This window comes from Cryptomeria japonica, chromosome 4, assembly GCF_030272615.1.
Source record: "Cryptomeria japonica chromosome 4, Sugi_1.0, whole genome shotgun sequence".
Lineage (NCBI taxonomy): Eukaryota > Viridiplantae > Streptophyta > Pinopsida > Cupressales > Cupressaceae > Cryptomeria > Cryptomeria japonica.
Window position 1 is genome coordinate 312730335 of NC_081408.1, and position 25528 is coordinate 312755862.

General features: G+C 32.6%; 1 pseudogene; it reads left to right on the plus strand.

Annotated features, from left to right (window-relative positions):
* Positions 1-4231: 4231 nt before the first annotated feature.
* LOC131043480 (T-complex protein 1 subunit gamma-like) lies at positions 4232-25017 on the plus strand (annotated as a pseudogene).
* Positions 25018-25528: the final 511 nt, after the last annotated feature.

Consider the following 25528-nt stretch of genomic DNA (forward strand, 5'->3'; position numbering starts at 1 on the left):
ATTATCAATACTACACTTGCAACTACTGTTGCACTGCAAGGTCAACCCTATAAAAGGGATTTACTTATAATTATTAAATATAAATATTTTAAAATTATCTAGAATAATTATATTATTTCAAATTTATAAACTATATATATATATGATTTAATAAAATATTTTTTTCTTAGTATGTAACATATAATAAAAAATCTAATATAAACAAATAAAAAAAAATTGTGCTTTTGCAAGGGTTTGATTGAAAAATCAAATGCCAAATAGCTAATTTTATATATTGTAGTTATACAAGTATAATTAATTTTTTTTAATATAGTTATTAACTTCTCTCTCATACACACACTCCCTATTTCTCCCTTCATCTGTTTATCTACCCCTCGTATACACACTTATAATGTATAACACATTATATTTAATGTTAAATAATAATAACTCTCTCTCTCTCTCACACTCCACATTTCTCCCTATGTATTTCTATTCTTTCTCACACACCTCACTTTATCTCCTCCCTTTTCTATTTATTTCTTATCTCTATAACCTCCTTTATCACACTCTTGTCCCCTCTATATATCTCTTTCTCTACCCCCTCTTTCTCTAGATCACAACTTGTAGATCTTTATATTTTGTCTCTCCGCCCTCTCTATCTCACCCCCTCTATCTTTCCTAAATTATATTTTTATTTTATTTCTATCTCTCTCTCTTTCTATCCCTATCTCTCCCATGCTCTCTCTTCCTATCTCCCTATCACTCCCTCTTTCTATCTCTTTAATTCTCCTCTCTCCTCTTGTGTTTTCCCTCACTCTCCCCCGCTATCTATTAATACATATGTACCCCCCCTCTCTCTAACACACACAAACATACACTTCCTGTTTCTCCCTCCCCGCCTCTATCTCTCTATTTTTTGTCCTCTCTATTTCTCTCTCCATCTCTTTGTATACCTCTTTATTACTTGTCTCTATCACCTTCTTTCTCTCTCCCTCTTGCCCCCTCTATCTCTAACTCCCTATCCTCTCTATCTCTTTCTGTCCATATCTTTCTCTACCTCTACTTTCCCATTTCCCTATCTATCTCTTTCCCTATCCCTCTCTCTTTATATCACTTGTAATGCCCCGCCAAGAAACCCTAAAGGATACAACTAAAACTCTCGAAAAGAGTGCAAATAATTTTTTTTTAAACATTAATGAACTTAAAGATGCATTAAATTAAACATTGAAATAACATTTTCACAAGCGAAAGACTTAACTTAAACACCTAAAGGGTTTCCAATGAAGATTACTAGAATAATCCAATGAACATTAAGGTTTGTTAATCCAATTAACAATGAGATTGATTATACCTACTCATGATAGAATGATTACCACAATAACATAGCAGTTAAATTCCATAAGAGATTAAACTAGCATGATTGAATTTATTCAACTGACATAATATATATTACATCACTAAGCTATATCCATCATAGTCCATATTACTGCATTTAGTTAATAACTTCACACATACAATTAAGATTAATATCACCTAAATTACATTATACATTTTAACCATAATGCCATACATACATCTAAAATTAAAAGCAACCAGATGAACACATACACCATACAACACCAATTGATATTGGAGTTCACCCCTAATGGGCTACATCTCTGGGTCTGTTTCAAGCACAAGACCATTCTATTAAATAAAAGGTGTAACATACATAAATTTTACATCAAATTACATCCTTCCATCAAGGTGTACATAAACAAATGATACATATGACCACATAGGGTCCAATAGATACATGAATGATCCAAGAAGACGAAAGAGGACCCATCCGAAACATGGTATGAAATAAATACAAGAGAACAACTGGAGCACCAACGACGCTAATTCCTCGCAATCCATCATAAGCATCCCATGGTCTAACATGAATATCGGGTACTCACAAAAAGCATAAACAATTAGATATGACTCCCACAATAGTGCTCCAAGCAAAATCAACACGAATTGCACACTAGTGAACATAAGGGAAGAGTGCCATCACATAGCTTGGTATGGTTATCCTGGTAAGCCTCCATAGGTCTCGGCCCCCATCATGGGTTATCCTGGTAACCTCTCCCGAACCCCTGACCCCAACCAAGTCTCATGTGGACCCAACAAACCCTTTTGTGAAGACAAAGTTGTTGATTTGCAATTCCAGGCCTTCTCAATGCATCCTGAGTCTGTACTAGCACTCAACCATGATCGAAACACAATTATCTTATTTAATGCTTGAACTATCAAACCCCCTAATATATTATTAAGTTATCACTTATTTAGATAAAATTTTGATGGGTTACCCTGCTTACCACTTTGGGCGCGACCCCCACTCAAAAGCCACTCTCCCATATGACACTTAACCACAAATTAAATGAACTCCCCAAAACCAAGGTATACGCAAGAAATAGTATACAGAGTTCAAAGCAATTGAAAACCACTTGGCCAAACAAGCCCTTGCACATAGATAACCAAATGATGATTCTCTGACTAGAGACATGACCAGTTACAAATCAACCACATGAAAACAACCAATACTCATAACCAAGGACATGCAATTTGAAAATAAATGCAAATACAGTAAATAAAAAACATGTGTCTTTGCTACTCTGATATGACGTTATTTTTCCATTTCGTTAAAAATATAAATTGGCCAAAGTTTTCTAATCCATCTAAATTTTCAAAATACAATATTTCAAAAAAGAACACCATTACATATAAATAAATTAAATACCAAAATAACAATTATATAATTTTGCCAATTTTTCCATACATACAAAAATATAAATTAATCAATATTTCTCTAAAATGAAAATATCATAAATTTCCAACTATAACTATCTTTCATTCTAATTATTTTCATTCTCCACTTTCAAAATTTCCAAATTTTATTCAAACCACTAAAAAAAAAAAATTTAAATTAAAAAATAAATAAATATTTATTTATTTATTTATTATATTTATTAAATACATTTAGTAAATTAAATAACAATCTAAACAAAAATTTAAAAAAAAAAAATTAAATAAAAGTTTAAGCACCTAATGGTGTTGTCCACACACTTGGGGGTTGGCCCACATAGTGGGCAACACTCCTCATGGTATGGGGAGCAACATTGCCCTGTTTTGGGGACAACATTGTCCCACATACTATGGGGACAATGCTCCCCATAATATGGGGAACCGTTCCCTATAGTGGTGGGTGGGGTCGAGCCCTCGAGCTCCCCCGCTACCACATAAAATATTTTTCTCTTTTTTTTGGTAAATTTAATTTTTTTTTAAACATTTTGCCCACTATTAACATAGAGACTTCGAAATTTTTTGAGAAAATAATTTTACCAGAATTTTTTTTTAAAACAATAATCCCCAAAACAAAGTAAACTCATAAAATTTTCTGAGAAAATTAACAAAGAATGGACGTTTTTTAAAAAATTTGGCAGCACAACAGCTTGCCAGGGAGATTTTTTTTTAAACAAAACAACTACTCCCAGCTATAACTAAATGGGAGTGAAATATAAATCAAACTATTTTTAACCAGAAATTTGGAGAAGGAATACAATTTTATAAAAACTTCTCCAGCCAATTCATTTTTCCTCAAATTGGAAAAATGGAAAACTAATAAAATCTAAACCCCCAAGCATGCTTATTCAACTAGATCTTTATACCAAGGCAGATTTAGAGAACAAATACCAAACATCCAAAACAATGAAACAAACAAGAATTCACAGAGAACGTTTCATTTCCATTTTTGATTAAACAAAACAAATCAAAATCTACCTAAATAAGCTTTCCTGGATGAAAATATGAGAGGAGCGCCAGTTGTAGAAATTCCTTAACAAACTTATATGCTTTCCTGGATGAAGATTGATGAAGAGAAAACCCCTTCTCCAACTATAAGAAATTCTTCACCCAAAATCCCCATTTTTCCCAAAATACAAAAAGCATCTCAATTCTGGAAAAATTCTCTCCATAAAAAAAATATCTTCCTCCATAAAAGATCTTTCTCCCTAAAGTATCTTTCCCCTTTCAAAAATGTACTCTTTTCTTATTTTAGGGCAAATTTCTTTTCTCTCATTTTTCACTTTTCTAAAATGCAAAATTCCCAAAATACCTTTTTTTTTTTTTTGCAAATGAATATTTTTTGGTGGCTACTATCTTTAAAAGCCGATATCATTTATGAATCCTGCAGTAGGCTTTGTCTCGTTCTTTCTGGGATATACATATGTCGAGTGCCTCCGCTCTTTCACAATACAGGGTTATTGTTGAATGCCATTTTGAGGCATCCAATAAGGATTCGGGCAATAGTTCTACGATGCTTGGAAAAGTGTTTCGTTTGTTTTCTCCTCAGGTGGATTTTGAGGTACGTAGGTTGGTGGGAAGTCTCTGGTTGCAGTTTGCTTCTAATTTTTGTAGCTCTGAGATTTTGTCTCAATTTCTTACTATTTGCCATGACATTTTTCTTGATGAGGGTTTACTCCAACTCTTGGTTTTTATGTTCATTCCTCCCTCAATATGCACTTGGGAGCTTGTTAGGTCTACACTGGATAGCTACCACTTTGAGCTGGGTTCTTTTTATTATGGGGGCTTTCTTCCTCGGTCTGATCCTTTGGACAATGGGAGGTGTGGGGAATTGTTGTTTGAATTGAGAATGGGTTTAATATGTGATAGATTGGGGGATACATTGAAATCATTTGAAATCTTACTAGATTGGGTTCCTTCTCAGTTTGTGGATAAGGCATTGGTTGTGTTTATGGGTTTACATTCACTGCTCTCCTTTGGCTTTTTGGCTTCAGTGCCTCCACGGCTAGAATTCCCCTTGCAAATTGTCCCTCCTTTGAGAGAGGACGGGGAGCCTCCTGGTGAGAGTTCAAGCTCTTGGTTTCTGACATAATTACTTTATGCGGGTATCTTTTGGTTAATATCTTTTTGATGCAGGTTTTTAACTGATGAACTATTCGAATTTTTGCGAGTGTGAGAGGCTTTGATGCGGCCTAGTTATTTGCTATGAGTTTGCTTCTACAGATCAAATTTTATGGTTGCATTCCCTATTGAGGTTGTGTGGTTCTCTCTCATTTTTTGGTTGACGTCTGGATATTTGATATTTATATCTATAAAGCTATGTAATGGGTGGGCATTTACAAACTGATTATGTAATTGGGACATTCGGGTTATTTAAGTTTTTGCATTTTTGGGCCACAACTGGAGGTTTTCTTGCGGGTTCTTTCCTGTTGGTATGCCCTTTGAACCCGTTGTAAACAAAAAGACTTTTTCAATATTAATAAAATATAGTTTAGTGGCATGTCCACTTTTATCAAAAAAAATAATATATTTTTAACTTTAAAATAATTCTAATTTTCTCATACACAAAAGTCAACATGAGATATTTTATTTTCACAACTTTAATTAATTTTTTTTTTTAACAAAAACATATAACACAAAATTAAATCACCATATGATTTTCAGGAATAAAAATTGACTATTAATTTAATTTGCTAACTTGGTGAAAATGGTTTATTTTTTTTTAATACCAAAGGGGGTCCTTTTAGTTTAGCCCAAATTTAATTTATTCCTGACAATACACTTTAATCCATAATTACTGTAAGGTAAAATAATAAATTTCACAATTAAAATACTAGAAGGATTAACAAATCACAAATCGAAACACATACAAACTCAATCAAACATCGTAAAGACATGACTCACATACCAAAATTGGCAGTTTTGATCGAAGATTAACTACGCTCACCATTGAGAAAGACTAGGGATGATATGAAGGCTAGGTTGAGTCAATACCCCATACCTACACGACACTAGTACCTGCAATTCTTGCAAAAAGCCACACATGCATATATATATATATATATATATATATATATTCAATAAAAGTGTTAGTCCAGGGTCAGTAACACATAAATCAAATTATCATCTAATCATACATAAGAATTAATGCGTAATCAACATTCATCGATACACACATCAAACATAATACCTGAATATAACATCACAACATGGTATATCAACCATCCAAGAAGCCACTAAAAAGTCAACCAAGGTCAAACTGGGTTTTAAATGAGTCTAATCAGGGAAGGGGTACTACATCCTCCCCCCCCTAGGGTTCAAATTACTCCTGGAAGTCACAAGGCTAGGATAGAAGCGTAGGAATACAATGAGTCATAAAACTCACGTAATATAAGCCAAAATCTTGACTTTCTTTTAGGAAGATGCAATCTACAACAACAATCTACTAATGCATTGAAATCAATATTCAAATCAACTATCTTAACAAAATTATTTCAATCCCTTTCTAACTCAAATAGGTTTTCAACAAATTTTCCTTGCACAAACCTTAATTACTAAAAAGCAGTGCGCTGCACAAGCATGACAACAATGATGTATCATCTTTAACTATTTAGGTTACACCTACCAATTTATTTATTCAATTGCTAGGCAACATAATTTCATTAAGTATTCACATAAATCATACAATATCTACTAAAATTCTTATCCCAAGCTTACATCGCAGAGTATAAACATCATAACTTACTCTACCCAAGCATGAAAACACTCATTTCACATCAACACTCATCATAATGATGATAATTTCACATCTGATATATCATCTTACACATATATTTTCCTTCCTACATTACTAGGGCAACATAACATATTGAAGGTTAAGTGCAGAAATTCATCCTTAATAGGGTAGCATACTACCTCTGGGGACATAATGTATAGACATTGAAAGCATAAAGGTTCATGGTATAAAACTAAAACAATGGTAACACCACAACATCAAATATTAAGGCATAATAGAATATCATTCTAAGAGAGTAAGTGAATATAATTTACATACATTGACACTTCATGTCAACTTAATTCAAATAGAATCCATGTAGGCATTCCGACACACTCGTCAAAGCAATGATTTTGTAAATCATTCATAATTATCCAAGGCATAATGCACAATTCACTAAATCTAGTTTACACTTCTATCTAATAAATCTTTGATTCAAATGATTACAAATGGGTTTCATCATAGAAAAACACTTTTAATTTCGTTATTCTAATATCACACTATTGGTTACCTCGTTATGCCTAAATCCACTCTTCACGTTGTTCTCCCTTAACACACTATCAAAGGTTCAAACGAACATGATAAATATAACACTTAACATATGACTAGGGCCAACCAATTCAAACATTCAGAATGACAAGCTGACACCTTAGACGATAGCAATTTAGAATTAAATCACCAGGTCCAACATGAAATAAAGAAAGATGTCGACAATTTCAAAATTCAACAAAATCGAAAACATGACAAGTGTCATAATGAAAATAAAACGGAATGAAAATTTAGTGGTCATTCCGTAATAAGAAATCTCAAAATAAAATGCTAGCCCCATAGTCACATAACACAAGTCAAAATACTGTCGCAATCAAAACTCAAAATGAGGTGACCATTTTAAGCCACACTATAAGGAGTAACCACAACACAATACCCAAGATTACATGTCCTGAGTGCGTTAAAGAGTGAGAATTAGTCATTTCACACAAATAGAGAGTACAGTCAACATAAGTCACATTTCACAAGATATTAAAATTTACCGAGTACTCACATTCCTAACAGTGGTATTTCAAGCAGTTCTTAAATATAACTTCTAGCCACTTATGGATATCAACAACCATAATTTAAATCACTAACAAATGGATGGTATATACCTATCATTCTTCATCTATCCTACTAGGATCTTCTTAAAACAACACATTCTTTACAACTCAAGCAAAGTAAGGAAACAACATTGTTTCCAAATTTTTCACTATTCAACTTGGTGTTCATATTCATTTTAATAAACATGCAAATCTTCTTCACAAATCTTAAGACTTCCATCTTTTAACATAACACAAAACCACAAAAGTATGTTTTCACATGCTTTATACACATTCTACATGCCATGCATAATTCTATCTCAATCAATACTTGTTCTCTAACATGATATGTTAAGCGACAAAATCATATGACTAATCACAATATATATGCAAAAAGTATTCCACTTACTTGTAAACGTACTTTTCATGATATCCTAATATGCGATGCAACAGTTTGGATTCTTAATGCAGAATTGATCAAACATTCCTTATTATTGCCCTATATTATTCATTAACAAGCAATTAAATACTTCTATTTAAATCAATGCATTATTTAGTAGCATTTTTATGAATATTATAACTAGGTAGAGAGAAGAGGGAGAGAGTTTGATAGTCGACCCATTTCATTCCTATGCACGTAAATCAACAAGGTCACACAAGCATGCTTAAATTTCTCTCTATATGCCTATCCTCTTTATTGTACGACTTTCATTTCACTACCATTTTAGAAAAATGCCAATTGGCCTATCATGACATTTCCAAATATTATGGATGCAACTGAATGTCCTAATTTTCCAAAAATGAAATCAAAATAGACAATCTTTTCTTTCATGCAAGACCTCTTGCGAAACACTCACTACTCCTAATTAATACGAAATACATTGTTATCTGCAACCTTTCATTGAAAATCAAAGCATGAGAAGAAGGTGGAAGGGAAGCTATCATCTGAATAATACATAATTATGCATGCACATCAAACATGGGTCTCATTTGCACCTTCTATTCATACTAAGCCAAATTTATATAACCAAAAGCAAGTACATTATTGCATTATTAAAATAGGTCATCATTTGAGTCGATATTATGAAACACATAATAAAATCTTTCATGAAAACACATCAATTCCCTCCTAGCCACTATAACATGATCCCTTTTACACATCTTATTACAAACAAGTCAATTTCACATATCAACTGTACGTACCTTATCGCACAGTGCCTAAGATAGAAATTCATTATGTTACTCCTACAATACACATGGTGAATTCCTTTATGAAAAACATACAATTTCCTCCCAATATCCATCATGATCTTTATAACCCATAGCCCTCTTATTATCCAAATGCATGGTAGAATCATTAGGCTCACACAAGGGTTCATGAAGTCTCAAACATTCACTCGCAATCAGAAAACATACACAAGTGATAAATACATAAATAACGAACATTTTAATTCCTAGAGAGAAAGAGGAAGGACGGTATACATTAAATTCACTACATCATATGCACTCAACATCTACCATAAAAGTTCTTCAAGATCATGACACTAGGCCGTATCATAATGATAATACAAACACATTTCATACTTTCAAATTCAAGGCAAGCATTATCCAACCCAATGGGTTAGTTTAGAGAATACAACAATCAATTAGGGAGGTACACATGATTCTCTATTTATAAGAGTAATCATAGACCAAGATATCAATAAGAAATCAAAGCACATATAATCACTCAATAAACACCAACATCAAGAAGGTGAAAACAAGAAGTGTATACACATGATACTCTCAATTAGGGTTTACAGAAAGAACAAGAAACATACACCAAACACGAGTAATCCAAGATTAGCAAGGTTCCATGCATCAATCACTAGTAACATCAAAAGGGCAAGTATACGATGCATGGACAACATACAATATACCAGACTCAGGGAAAAAACTACACCAGAGATCCCAGTGTTTGCAATCTCTGGCTCTGATACCAAATGTAATGCCCCGCCAAGAAACCCTAAAGGACACAACTAAAACTCTTGAAAACAGTGCAAATAATTTTTTTTTAAATATTAATGAACTTAAAGATGCATTAAATTAAACATTGCAATAACATTTTCACAAGCAGAAGAGTTAACTTAAACACCTAAAGGATTTCCAATGAAAATTACTAGATTCATCCAATGAACATTAAGGTTTGTTAATCCAATGAACAATGAGATGGATTATACCTACTCATGATAGAATGATTACCACAAGAACATAGCAATTATATTCCATAAGAGATTAAATTAGCATGATTAAATTTATTCAACTGACATAAGCTACATTACATCACTAAGCTACATCCATCATAATCCATATTACTGCATTTAATTAATAACTTCATACATACAATTAAGATTAATATCACTTAAATTACATTATACATTTTAACCATAATGTCATACATACATCCAAAATTAAAAGGACCCAGATGAACACATACACCATACAACACCAATTGATATCGGAGTTCACCATTAATGGGCTACATCTCCAAGTCCGCTTCAACTGCAAGACCATTCTATTAAATAAAAGATGTAAAATACATAAATTTTACATCAAATTACATCCTTCCATCAAGGCGTACATAAACAAATGATACATATGACCACATAGGGTCCAATATATACATGAATGATCTAAGAAGATGAAAGAAGATCCATCTGAAACATAGTATGGAATAAATACAAGAGAACAGCTGGAGTAGGTCAGCAACACTAATTCCTCACAATCCATCATAAGCATCCCATGGTCTAAAATGAATATCAGGTACTCACAAAAAGCATAAACAATTAGATATGACTCCCACAATAGTGCTCCAAGCAAAATCAACACGAATTGCACACTAGTGAACATAAGGGAAGAGTGCCATCACATAGCTTGGTATGGTTATCCTGGTAAGCCTCCATAGGTCCCGACCCCCATCATGGGTTATCCTGGTAACCTCTCCCGAACCCCTGACCCCATCCAAGTCTCATGTGGACCCAACACATCCTTTCATGAAGACAAGGTCGTTGGTTTGTCATTCCAGGGCTTCTCACTACATCCTGAGTTTGTACTAGCACTCAATAATGAGTGAGGCACAATTATCTTATTTAATGTTTGAAATATCAAACCCCCTAATATATTATTAAGTTATCACTTATTTAGACAAACTTTCGATGGGTTACCCTACTTACCACTTTGGGCGTGACCCCCACTCAAAAGCCACTCTCCCATATGACACTTAACCACAAATTAGACGAAGTCCCCAAAACCAAGGTATACACAAGAAATATTATACTGAGTTCAAAGCAATAGAAAACCACTTGGCCAAACAAGCCCTTGCACATAGATAACCAAATGATGATTCTCTGACTAGAGACATGACCAGTTACGAATCAACCACATGAAAACAACCAATACGCATAATCAAGGACTTGCAATTTGAAAATAAATGCAAATACAATAAATGAAATAACACACGTCTTCGCTACTCTGATATGACGTTATTTTTCCATTTCGTTAAAAATATGAATTGGCCAAAGTTTTCTAACCCATCTAAATTTTCAAAATACAATATTTCAAAAAAACACACAGTTACATAATAAATTAAATACCAAAATTACAATTATATAATTTTTTCAAGTTTTCCATACATACAAAAATATAAATTAATCAATATTTCTCTAAAATGAAAATATCATAAATTTCCAACTATAACTATCTTTCATTCTAATTATTTTCATTCCCCACTTTCAAAATTTCCAAATTTTATTCAAACCATTAAAAAATATTTAAAATAAATAAATATATATATATATAATATATATTTATTATATTTATTATACACATCTGGTAAATTAAATAACAATTTAAACAAAAATAACTAAATAAACTTTTTTTAAATAAAAGTTAAAGCACCTAATGGTGTTGTCCACCCACGTGGGGGCTGGCCCACATAGTGGACAGTGCTCCCCATGGTATGGGGAGCGGCGCTGCCCTCTTTTGGCGACAACATTGTCCCACATACATGGGGAACCACTTCCTATAGTCGTAAGTGGGATTGAGTCCTCGGGCTCCCCTGCTACCACATAAAATATTTTTCTTTTTTTTTTGTTAATTTTTTATAAAAAAAAACAATCGGCCCCCTATTAACATATAAACTCGGAAATTTTCTGAGAAAATAATTTTACCAGAATTTTTTTTTTAAACAATAATCCCCAAAACAAAGTAAACTCATAAAATTTTCTGAGAAAATTAACAAAGAATGAACGTTTTTTGAAAATTTTGGCAGCACAACAGCTTGCCAGGGAGATTTTTTTAAAACAAAACAACTACTCCTAGCTATAACTAAATGGGAGTGAAATATAAATCAAACTATTTTTAACCAGAAATTTGGAGAAGGAATTAAAATTTTATAAAAACTTCTCCAGCCAGTTCATTTTTCCTCAAATTGGAAAAATGGAAAACTAATAAAATCTAAACCCCCAAGCATGTTTATTCAGCTAGATCTTTATACCCAGGCAGATTTAGAGAACAAATACCAAACATCCAAAACAATGAAACAAATAAGAATTCACAAAGAACATTTCATTTCCATTTTTGATTAAACAAAACAAATCAAAATCTTACCTGAATAAGCTTTCCTGGATGAAAATTTGAGAGGAGCTACCAACTTCCCAGCTGTAGAAATTCCTTAACAAACTTATATGCTTTCTTGGATGAAGATTGATGAAGAGCAAACCCCTTCTCCAATTGTAAGAAATTCTTCACCCAAAATCCCCATTTTTCCCAAAGCATCTCAAATCTGGAAAAATTCTCTCCATAAAAAAAATATCTTCCTTCATAAAAGATCTTTCTCCCTAAAGTATCTTTCCCCTTTCAAAAATATCCTCTTTTCTTATTTTAGGGCAAATTTCTTTTCTCTAATTTTTCACTTTTCTAAAATGCAAAATTCCAAAAAAAAAATTCTTTTTTTTTTCCAAATGAATATTTTTAACTTTAAAATAATTCTAATTTTCTCATACACAAAAGTCAACATGAGATATTTTATTTTCACAACTTTTAATTACTTTTTTTTTTAACAAAAACATATAACACAAAATTAAATCCCCATATGATTTTGAGGAATAAAAATTGACTATTAATTTAACCAGCTAACTTGGTGAAAATGGTTTATTTGTTTTAATACCAAAGGGGGTCCTTTTAGTTTAGCCCTAATTTAATTTATTCCTGACAATACACTTTAATCTATAATTACCGTAAGGTAAAATAACAAATTTCACAATTTAAAATACTAGAAGGATTTAACAAATCACAAAGCGAAACACACACAAACTCAACCAAACATTGTAAAGACATGACTCGCATACCGAAATTGGCAGAGATGACCGGAGATTAACTATGCTCACCATTGAGCAAGACTAGGGATGATATGAAGGCTAGGTGGAGTCAGTACCTCGTACCTACACGACATTAGTACCTACAATTCTTGCATCACCGAGCCACGCATGCATATATATATATATATATATAAGTGTTAGTCTGGGGTTAGTAACACATAAATCAAATTATCATTTAATTATTAATAAGAATTAATGTGTAATCAACATTCATCGATACACACATCAAGCATAATACATGAATATAACATCACAACATGGTATATCAACCATCCAAGAAGCCACTAAAAAGTCAACCAAGGTTAAACTAGGTTTTAAAAGTGTTTAATCAGGGAAGGGGTACCACGCCACTCTCTATCTATATCTCTCCCTCTCCCTCTTTGTCACGAACCATTTTAGACAAATAATTTTTAGACTAATTTGTTGATGCTTGATGATATTTGAAGTTTTTGATTACATTATGATGATATTTAATGATATTTTCTGATCCCACAATAGTGGGTTACAATTTTTGGCACATCCTGATTTTTGCTAAAATCATAGATTTTTAGAAAAATATAATGATTTGCGCTTTAAAAGGTCCTATTTGAAGTAACTAATTGAGAAGAGTTAGATCAAAGGCTCTTAGATCAACAATTTCTTGCATAGAACCTCTCTACTTTTAAATGATACGTACAATGGAGTCTCCTTCAAACCTATCAAAATATTGATAAAAAATCACTTTTACATTTAATTTTGGGAGGTCAAATGAATTCATTTAGAAGTTTTGTTTTTTTAAGTATTTAGTCCTTATTATAAGCTTTCCAAATAATAAAAGTTTTAATATATTTAATTTCATTAATATATTTATGTTTTATGTCTTATGAATGTAGGTTTTTCATCGAACATTAAGGAGTGTGTTTCTCACATGTGGAAAAATTTTTAAATAGAGAAAAAATATTGTAAAAAATATCCTTTCCCTAGGAATTGATATCCTCATTTCAAGACAAAAAGAATAAGTTAATTTAAATGCATAAAAAAAAAGTTATGCATTACAGAATACACCTTGTCCAACTTACAATTACTCTATCTTTAAAAATTAACTAAAAAAAAATATTTAACAAAAAATAATGAAAAAATATCCATTCACTAGATATTTGTGTGACAACTCTATATTTCTAAAATTATAATTTCCTTCTTTCTATAAAAAATGTTATGCATTACCAAATAAACATCACTTCTGAAAAATGTTGATTACTGTGAATATTGAGTTATTAAAAGTTACATAACAATATGAACAATTAATTTTTAATTATTTAAAAAAATATATATTTCGAATCTCATAAATTAGTAGTTTACTTCATCTTCAAATTCTTAATGGTTTAGCTGCTATAGGTTTTAAAAATGTTACCCGGTTTTTGAAAATACCCTGATTTTTTAATTTATTTTTTAAAAAAAAAGCTATGCCACATTACTCTATATCAAGTAAATTAATGAATGGTCACTCGGAGGACATCACTGAGTCATGGAGTAGTTGAAAATGATTTTGATGATGTGAAATCTTGTGGGTTTATCACAATCACAGATCACATATGAAATGAATTTGTCTTCAGAAATATTCAAAAAAGATGCAACTCCCAATAGGCAGTTGGATGGTCACACACCTTGTGAGTTCATGAACCAATGAGACAAACCCCAGTGACTATATCTAATTAATTTTTTATTTTTGTTTTTATTTTATTTATATAATAGACATTTCAATATGGGTGAGTGCAGTGCCCCTCCCTGATTTATCTTGTCTTTTGTACATCAAATGAATATATTAATCTAGCTTAGTCTACTTTATGATGATTTGATGGTATCATGTTATGTACTAACCCTATTTCATGATTGTATTGGATATGATGATGGATTTATATTTGATCATTATTCATGATGGATCATATTGCTTATGGAATTTTGATGACATTATGATTACGCTAACCCTAGTACTCTATGATTATGATGTTTGTGTTGATGCTACGATATTTGTAATTGTCTTCTAGTGTCTTTGTGATTAGAGACGATGTCATGCCACTCATTGTGAGCACGATATGACGTTGTGATTCTCTATCACTTGCTTGATCATTTTTTATGTATATGTATTGTATATATGTTGTATTATGTTTAGTGGTCGATGCAGGATTGCAGGTACCAGACATCGACTCCACTTGGTCTCACAAATCTGAGCATGTCTTTATCCCAATGGCAAGTTGTTGGAGATGGAATGTGTTTCCCTCTCATACTCGAGGCTCAAGTTGATACCCTTGTCAATTAGTGTCTTGGCTTGAGTTGTTGGTCTGCGTCATGTGGTATGTTGTTCAACCTTATGTCGGGTTGCCTTGTAAGTTCGTGATTATTTATTAATTAATAATTAATCGGTTTATATAATTTATAAATATTAAATTAAATCAATAGATGACATTAATATTTAATATTAATGTGTTATTATTATTATTGGAAAATTATTACTCATTAATGTTTATTTTATGGATTTATATTTTATTGGTTATTTGGAATTGTGGAAATTAATTAATCAATTACTACATATAGCCATTGACATAAATTATTAAATAATGGTTAGTACGAATACTATATATATATATATATATATATATATATTTATTTATTTACTGAGATTTTATAATTAATTAATAATTAATTGGTGGAACTATATTAGTTGAGTATTTATGCTTATCAGGACATCCATTTATTTATTTTTTATTTATTTGATTATTTTATATGTATGTGGGAGATATTTATAGTATTGAGTTTAACTTATATTGGCTAGAGCATTTATATGTATTTGTACATTTAATTATTTATTTATTGTTTATCTATTTATTTATTTTTTGCTCGTCTATTTATTGGTTATTTATTATTTATTTATATTGGTTTTGATTTATTATTTGAGCTTTTGATTTATTGGATTATTATTTATTTATTGTTTAATTACTAGATGGGTATTTATGTGCATTTGTACATTTATTTATTTATCTTCTTTATTGATTATTTATTTATTTATTTATTTTTTGATTATTTATTGTTTATCTAATTATTTATTGTTTTGATTATTTATTTATTTATTTGCATTGTTGTTGTAATGCCCCGCCAGGAAACCCCGAAGGGATAAGCTAAAATAACAAGAATAGAGTGCAAATTTTTTTTTAAAGTTACAACACATAAGATGCAACAAGATATCAAAGATTCAGATTACATAGCGGAAGACAACAACTAACTCCTAAAGAGTTTCCCAACGAGATTACTTAAATTTCACAATTCAATTAACTCACACAATTAGTCCAAACGCTGGATATCTTAATAACGAGATAATTCATAAGCAGGACTATTTCTTTCAAAAGAGGGAAATATAAATCACAAGCGAAGATTCATCATTAAGATCCATTCCTGAACTTCATTCAATCTTTTCATTTAAAATTACAAACCATACATCTAACATCCTAATACACTAGGATTTCATCATAACATAAGAGATCTTTCCAAGCATATTTAATTTCCTTAACAACCACTGAGTATAATTCATTACTCTAAGTTACATTCTTTCATACTCCATTTTATTCCATTTTAAAAGACGATTACATATACGCTTCTACGATAAATCTCATCTAAACCACTTACGCATTCGATCAACATTGCATTCAAGAAAGAACTGAATATAAGCATTTATAGTTAATTTCAATTATCCACTTAACCATTCTAACATAAGTTAATCATACATTATAAAGCTGAATAAAGGAAACATAAGAGAATACATCACATAACACCATAATGATCTCGGAGTTCACCCCTAAAGGGCTACATCTCTGGGTCTGCTCAACTGCAAGACCCCTCTGATAAATAATAAAGTTAAGAATACAAGGGGTTACACTATACAATCCAGCCACCAAGGCGATACATAAACAATATACAAACGACCGCATCGGTCAATTAATACATAAACGATCCCTGAAAAGAACAGGATCCAGCTGAACATAATCAAAGCTAAGACAAGAGGTCCATGAGAGCATCCATAAAACTGAGCCATCACCACCCAAGGTCTAACATGAAACCGACACTCACAAGGGCAGAGACAAAGGACGACTCACAAAGGTACTCAAAGTAGGACAAAACGACAACACACTAGCGAACGTAGGGACAAGTGTCATCACACAACCTGGTATGGATACCATGGCAAGTCTTCATAGGTTCCGGCCCATACTCTGGTAGCCCTGGCAACCTAATCCGAACTTCCGGCCCATCCAAGCCTCATGTGGACCCACGCATCCTCTTGTGAAGACAAGGAAGGTAGTTTGCCATTTCAGGCCTTCTCACAGCATGTCGAGTCTATGTTAGCACTCGTCCCATGTGTGAGGCACATTATCTTATTTATAAATTATTTTCTAACCTACTTAGGTTATCACTTATTAGACTCACTTTCGACGGGTTACCCAGCAGCCACTTTGGGCGCGGCCCCCAATCGAAAGCCACTTTCCCATATGACACTAGACTATACTCAAACGAACTCAAAACCAAGGAATACACATGGTCAGACGAACGGAGTTCAAGAAGAGAAACAATCATCTGGTCAAACACGACTCAAGGGTAATCACTTGCTGACGGTACTCTAACTAGAGACCCGATCAACAACGGTCAACCACAATCATCATTCGACTCACACACAAGGAGGATACGATCGAAATGACACTACCACCATACAACCGTCAACTCGGAATTCGAGGACTGAAACAGGTACCCCAAGTCAAACCATACGACAGGGTCCTACTAAACAAAGCAAAACATGCCATTTCATAATTAAAGGCGAATACAAAAATTAAACTCGCAAGGCAATAATCAGAAAAGACAATATTCCTCAATTGATTTAAACATTATAATCGATCAAGTTTTCTACATTATCTAAAACAGGTTACAGTTTTCTACCTCATCCAGGGATAGGTTGTTCTTGGTTTTCTAACTCCTAAGGTTCAAAGCATCGAACAGGCAAATTAAGCCATAATGAGTTTTTAAACCAAATTCATATTAATAAAATTCAGACAACCATTAATCAACTAAATAAGATATTTAATCTCCAACAAAAACATCATTAACACACTGGTCTAAAACCAACTTCTACAGATTCATAATTTCCAATCCCAGATGCATAATACGGATCACGAAAATATAAACGTAGAAAGAGAATCTAAATGGAGATAATCACTTCCGAGGCATATCGTTTAAATTCAAACACCCATGATAAATATATCACTTACTTTTCAATTACTCATCTGATATGTTCTACAATAGCATTTAGCATTATCAATAGTAATTCCATCGTATTAAAACGATTTCCCAATAACATATTATTCTCTATTATGTTTTTAAGCAAGAATACCTTAATCGTACTTACAATTCCGATTATACTTAACATTAAAATAACTTTCCTTGAATTAATAATAAATATTAAATGCATTTTTTTTTTATACTAAAAAAAATACATATAAAAAAAAACATCTTAACATTAAAATATCTTCCATTAAAATGGTATAAAATATCATATGTTTTTTTTTTTTTTTTTTTTAATGATAAAAGAAAACATTTTTAAAAAAAACATTTATAAAAAAAAATGATGTTAATAACTACGTTAAAAACAAAGCATAACGCGTTTGAAAACGCGGCTAGGGTTAGGGCTTCACGCAGGGAAGGCCCGTGGGCGGCGCCACTGCGGTGCCTGCAGGCTCCGCGGCGCCCTGCGGCCACCGCAGTGCCGCGGCCACAGGCGCTGCGAGAGCGTAAGCACGGGGAGGAGAAAGGGGAGGAGCGGGGGTGAGGGGAGGCGGAGCGGGTGGAGCTCCGCTCCCCGCCTCCAATCCCCAAAACCCACGGTTTAAGAAAAAAAAAAAAAAAAAAAAACAATGCGCCCAGTCCGAAATACGATATTTCCTTAATTTTTGAAGCACAGTTCGAAACAAAACCCAAACGCCCAGCATGAAATTTGGGGATGGCGTTTTAGCCAAGTTCGAACTGTGTTTTAGCCAAGTCCGAAATATGATATTTCCTTAATTTTTGAAGCACAGTTCGAACTTGGCTAAAACGCCATCCCCAAATTTCATCACGAATATAAATTCCAAATACACTATGAGTTCGGTTTAAACGAACTGGGTTGGATATCAAGTTTTCTTGATGGATTTCCCATCCTTTCCAATAACAAAAGGGTTTCAAACACCCAAACAGCCAAGAAGAAAAATACACATTTCCATTTAAAATCTCCAGCCAAACAAATTGATTTTCAATCACAAATTCATTTCTTTCAATCAAAACAATAAATTCTTTTGGCAACAAGAAGACAATTCAGAATTCCTACCTTCATTCGCAATCCCGGTATGGCTGTGGGAGAGCCCAATCCTGCCAGATCCAGACTAACAATCATCCTCTCCAAAACCCCCAATTTTTGTCCAAAAATTCTCTCCAACCAAAATCTTCTCCAAATTTGACCCCCCTTCCATTTTTCCCCAAATTTGGGTTATATGGAAGAGTTGACCCAAAAATTCCATTTTTGGAATAAAAACTTTTATTTAAAAATAATACTCAAAAATTAATTCTTTACAACTATATCAACAATATAACTTGCTTTCCAAATCCAAAAACGATTTCCTCATTTAAACGATTTTAATCTTTCAATTCAAATAAGCCAACAGAACACAATTAACTCCATGGCGATAAAATCTAAAACTTCCTTTTTCAACAGCATAAATATATGCATTTAATAATCCAAAACAATCATTCAATCGAATTTACTCCCAATTAAAAACGAGCAATCCAATAACAATGAAAATCACATGACGAGAACCCAATTAATTTAATCCATTAATCTTCACTGCACAAACGCATAAATACTCAACATAATTACTAAGGACTAATTAATCAATTTAACCAGGCACACCAAGCACGCAAACCGAGAAGGTCAACCAAACAGACGACTCGCAAACCCAAGCAAGAAGGGATTACCGACGATGACTGGCGATGCTCACTAGAGCACGACTAAGGTCAACTAGGGTCTTACGACCACCTAATCCAACTCTAAGGATTAAAAAGGTATGCTCAAACCTGCAAAACCAGGTGACGACGAACCTCGCACTCATGTGACTTCGCACCTGAAATCTCCTGCAACCAACGATCATACATGCATACATATATAATAACTTAATGAATGTGTTAGCTCGATGTACTACCATGAAATAAGAACACTAAACAACTAGCATAAAACTAGTGTGAGAACCATATCAATAGCTATGCGTAAAATCAACATCTGACTTTCACATTATATTACAATAAACTAATCCAGATTAAACCAAGGTTAGAAATAGGTTAGGGTAGGGGTACTACAGTTGTTTTATTTATTTGTTATTATTCATGTACCTACCCCTTGTTATGATTGGCCCTCTTGGGAGTTGTGATTGTGAGGATAATGTTATTTAATTGTTTGTTTATTTATTTATATTATTTATGGTTATATAGTTAATTGGATCGTTTATTTATATTGCCTTTGATTTATTTTATTGGGCTTTAATTTATTATTATTGTTTATTATATTATTATTACATTCTCTTGTTACTAATTGAGTAATTAAATATTATGTTTATACCTACCCTAGTTTTTTATTGGTTGAGATTGAGGGTAAGTAAATAATATTATTTTATATTCTTACTTCGATTTTTGGAAGGGGGTTGGTATAGAATATATTTTAATGGAATATTTTGATTGGCACATATTCTTCTGTAGTTTTGAATGAGATTCTATCCATTGGCTTTGTGAGCATTTTCGTGGGTGTGCTTCTGGATATCTTTCTGCGACTTTTGGATTTTAGAATTGCTCGGAGGGAGAATTATTTGGTTGGGTTGAATTTTGGAAAACTTGTTGGTTTGGATTTTTGATCTTCTACGATTGCATTACCATCACTCTACTTCCAGATTGGAGATATTTTTCCATTCTTGCATTTTGATTTTTGAAAAGAGATGTTTTCTTCGTGACTGCTAAAAGATTATTTGGGAGATTTAGGAATGAATGATTATTCTATTATCAGTAATTGGGAATAATATTTTGGGAAAAGATTTATATATGATTTTATGAATATGTGTGTTGTATTGCTGGAAAAGGGCATTTGTGTATGTTGATATGTTGAATGCATTGTGGTAACGGTTGGTTTTGTGAGGTTTATTTGTTGTTGCATACCCTATCTTGTGTTCATTATCCATATGCCTTGTTTTTTATTGTGCCTTTGGAGTTTGATTGCTTTGATTTAACCATGTGATGTATTTTGATGTTATATTCTTATGTTGGAGTCTTGTAGTGTCATGTTGCATCCTATGGTTGTTAGGTGTCAGCATAGGTCTTGAGTGTGATTTGGAACCTTATGTCATCTCCTAGCACGGGGGGTGGTTCCTATTTGGTTCCACATAGTCAGGTGGTTTAATTGCTTCTACCATTGGGATATTCTTCTTGGATGTTAGCGTGCATGGATTTGCATCTATAGTATCTCATCATGAGCTTGGATTCTTGGAGCATATTTATGTAATTAGAATTGATATCATGTGTTATGAAAGATGAAAATGTAAAGAAGACTATGTAATCAGCGTATTGAGATCATGTATTATAGAACATGTAGTAAGATGATTTATGAATGAAATGTATTGAATAAGATTTATGTAAATGGATATTCTAATTGTAGATGTTGTTCTTGATTAGAAAGGTATTAAATGATTTAGAGATATGTATGCTATGTCTTGAGTAAATTTTATGGATAGTAGTGATTATGTTAATTATCATATATGGCTTGATTTGAAAGATTTTAATCTCCAATGTTACATATCTTGAGATATGGAAGTTAAGGGGGTAGTTGTGGTTCGTATGGAAATATGGCTCTTTATTATGTGGTTGTCCTTTGGTGCTGATTTCTATGTATTAGAGATGTTACCATATTACGATGTCTTGTAAATGAGGAATATGTATATGTGTCTATGTAACTTGTATTATTAAGATGGGATGTAGCAAAGAGACTATGTGCTTGCTCCATGTGCTCTTATGTAAATGAATTTGATATAGAAGAACTATGCTATTGTTATTGTTATAAGATGATGCATTAGTATGTGGTTCACATTATAGATATGTTTATCATGTTGAGAATGAAATCCTATCTTTAAATTAGGGGATTGAAATATTAGATTGTATTTATTCTTGTAGAATCATATGACTCTCAAACCTGCTTAGGAGATTGGAATCCTATTTGGAAGTAGATAAGTATTTGCTACTATGATCCTGCATATGGTTATGGATTGTATTCTTGATGAGTTGTTCTTAAGGAAATAATTGAATACCATTAGTAAAATAAGGATAAATGCATTTAGTTTCATGATGTGTTAAGTGTTCAAATCAGTAAAGATGGGTATTATAAATATTTGATTGGTACTTAAAAATGAACCTTAGAAAGAGTATGCAAGGGAATAGAGTTATACATATGTGTTAATGTTTTATCATAGTTGCATGGAAAGTAAATGTTTAGTTGGATGATAGTATATGTTGTTCTAGATGGATGTGTGATGTGTTAGTTTGATGTCAAGTAGTGATGTTGAGATACCCTAGGGAATGGAGATGCATTATATGGCTTTATTATGTAGTTATGTTAATGATTAAATAAATGTTTTACTTGTGTAATATGATTCTATGGTTATGTTCTTATTGATTTATGTATTCATGTATATAGTTAACAATGCATTGATGAATAATGGTAGTAACGTTGCATTAATAAATACTAGTAATAGCGTAGTTGTAATGGTTATCTTAAAAGAAAAGAAAAAAATTATCTCTTTTTGTTAGTAGATTTTGGTTTATTTCTCTAGGGTATTTTGGCGCACATTACAGTGAGCGTCCAACTCAGTAAGCCATTTCAAAAATCACTTCCAAAGTGCTCGACATGTTTGAGACACGAGGCTCTGGGTATCATTTATACTATTGGTCTATCCAATTCCATCGAGCAAATTAGTAAATTATATATATATATATATATATATATATATATATATATATATATATAGGCATTATTTGGAGATAGACTCACTAAGGTTCCTACAGCTAAGATGGTTCAACAGTCCATAGATGGTGGCTCTAAATAATTAAAGTAGAGCATTGTTGTCTACTTTCAATATTGAAGTGAACGAGAAAGACTTTGATTACTTTAAAAAAATATAAAAATAAATAATGTTTGAAATCGCATCTCTCTCAAGTTTTATAACCCTTGTTGTCGATTACTCTATTTTTCTAATTAAACCTCTGACATACCGATCACTAAACACCTTTGGTCGAGGGTTGAGTCAGGTAGTCCAATGAAGGTGTTGCCAGTTCATTTAAGGCACTGTCGATTACTTTATGTTTCTAAGGCACTCCTGGTTCATTTAATGATGAAGGCATAAAGCGGGAGATAGGAAATAAGGTCCATTATGCCAATATTCAAGCATCAAAGGATGTTGTAGATATTATTCAGACTACACTAGGTCCCTGACCCGTGTTGAAAATGCTCCTTGATGCAGCATGAGGTATTGTGGTTACAAATGATGGCAATTCTATTTTGCGAGAGTTGGATGTGGCACATCCAGCTGCCAAGTCTATGATCAGGCCAAGTCACACTCAAGATGAGGAGGTAGGTGATGGAACCACCTCTATTATAGTCTTGGCTGGTGAAATATTGCATGTTGCTGAAGCTTTCATTGAGAAGGCACTCCACCCCATTGTGATTTGCAGAGCTTACATTAAAACTCTAGAGGATGTTATTGTTGTTCTTGACAAGATTGTCATTCCTATTGATATGAATGATCGACAAACTTTGTTGAAAATGGTTAGAAGTTGTATTGGCACTAAATTTACTGGCTAGTTTAGAAATCTGATTGTGAATTTAGTCATAGAAGCAACAACAATTGTGAGTGTTGAAGTTGGTAACGATATGCATGAAGTTTACTTTAAGAAATATATTAAAGTTGAGAAGGTTCCTAGGGACCAATTGGAAGATCCCAACGTTCTCAAGGGTGTTATGTTTAACAAGGATGTTTTTGCACCTGGAAAAATGAGGAGCAAAATATTAAACCCAGGAATCATTCTTTTGGATTGTCCACTAGAGTACAAAAAGGGAGAAAACCAGACAAATGCAGAGTTGATTAAGAAAGAGGACCGGGGTGTCCGGATGAAGATTGGAGAATAATATATTGAAAAGATATGATCCCAAATATTAAGCTTCAAGCTAGATTTAGTAATCACTGAGAAGGGGCTTAGTAATCTTGCAGCTTATTATTTGAGCAAAACAGGAATGATTGCAATTTGAAGATTGAGGAAAACAGATAACAATAGAATTGCCAAAGCTTATGGAGCAACAGTTGTAAATAGACCAAAAGAATTGCAAGAAAGTGATGGGGGAACTAGAGTAGGATTGTTCGAGGTTCAAAAACAAATTGGTAATGAATATTTTTCTTTTATTGTTGACTGCAAGGATTCAAAATCTTGCACAATTTTGTTAAGAGGTGCAGGAAAAGATTTATTAAATGAGGTGGAGAGAAATCTTCAAGATACAATATGTGTTGCCCAGAACAAGATCAAGAATCCTAAGCTTGTTCCAGGTGGTGGCACAACCGAGCTTACTGTATCAGCTACATTGAAGCAAAATAGCTCATCAGTAGAAGATGTAGAAAAATGGCCTTATGAAGCAATGACACAAACTTTCAAGGAAATTCCAAGAAATTTGACTCAAAATTATGGTGTGAATGTTGTTAGAACCATGACAGTATTGCAAGCAAAGCATGTCAATGGAGAAAATGTGTGGATTTGGATTGATGGAAACACTAGAGAAACCACAGATATGAAAGAACGTGGGATATGGGAATGCGGCTAGTGGTGGAGAATGCTTCTTTGGCATGAACAACTTGATTTTCCTCCTTCTGCATGACATATTTTTGTAACCGATGGTGAAAACCATAAATTTTGCATAATGAAACTATTTTGAGACTTTCCTCGACACCAGCCACTCTAAAAGATTGTTACTTTTGGAAACAAACGGTTACACTATTGTATATATTGGCCTTAAAGGATCTTGTAAAGGATATAGATAGTTTTTGGGCTTTTGGTCTTGATTTATTGCACAAAAATAGAGGCTTTAGACTCTGCAATTTTGTCCAAGAAATAAGGAGTTTCTGAAACTTTGCGCTTATTTAGTATTCTTTGTTACTGTTATTTTCTGAAGTTAATTTTAGTCACTCTTGGATAATTTCATCTGTTATGATAGATTATGAGTGAGGGTATTTGATGAACTTTGAATCTTGAATGCTTATAAAATCTAAAAGGGATTGCTATCATTTTCCTGTTTATTTCACGTGAGTACTATTTGTGGGTGTGGGTAATTAAAC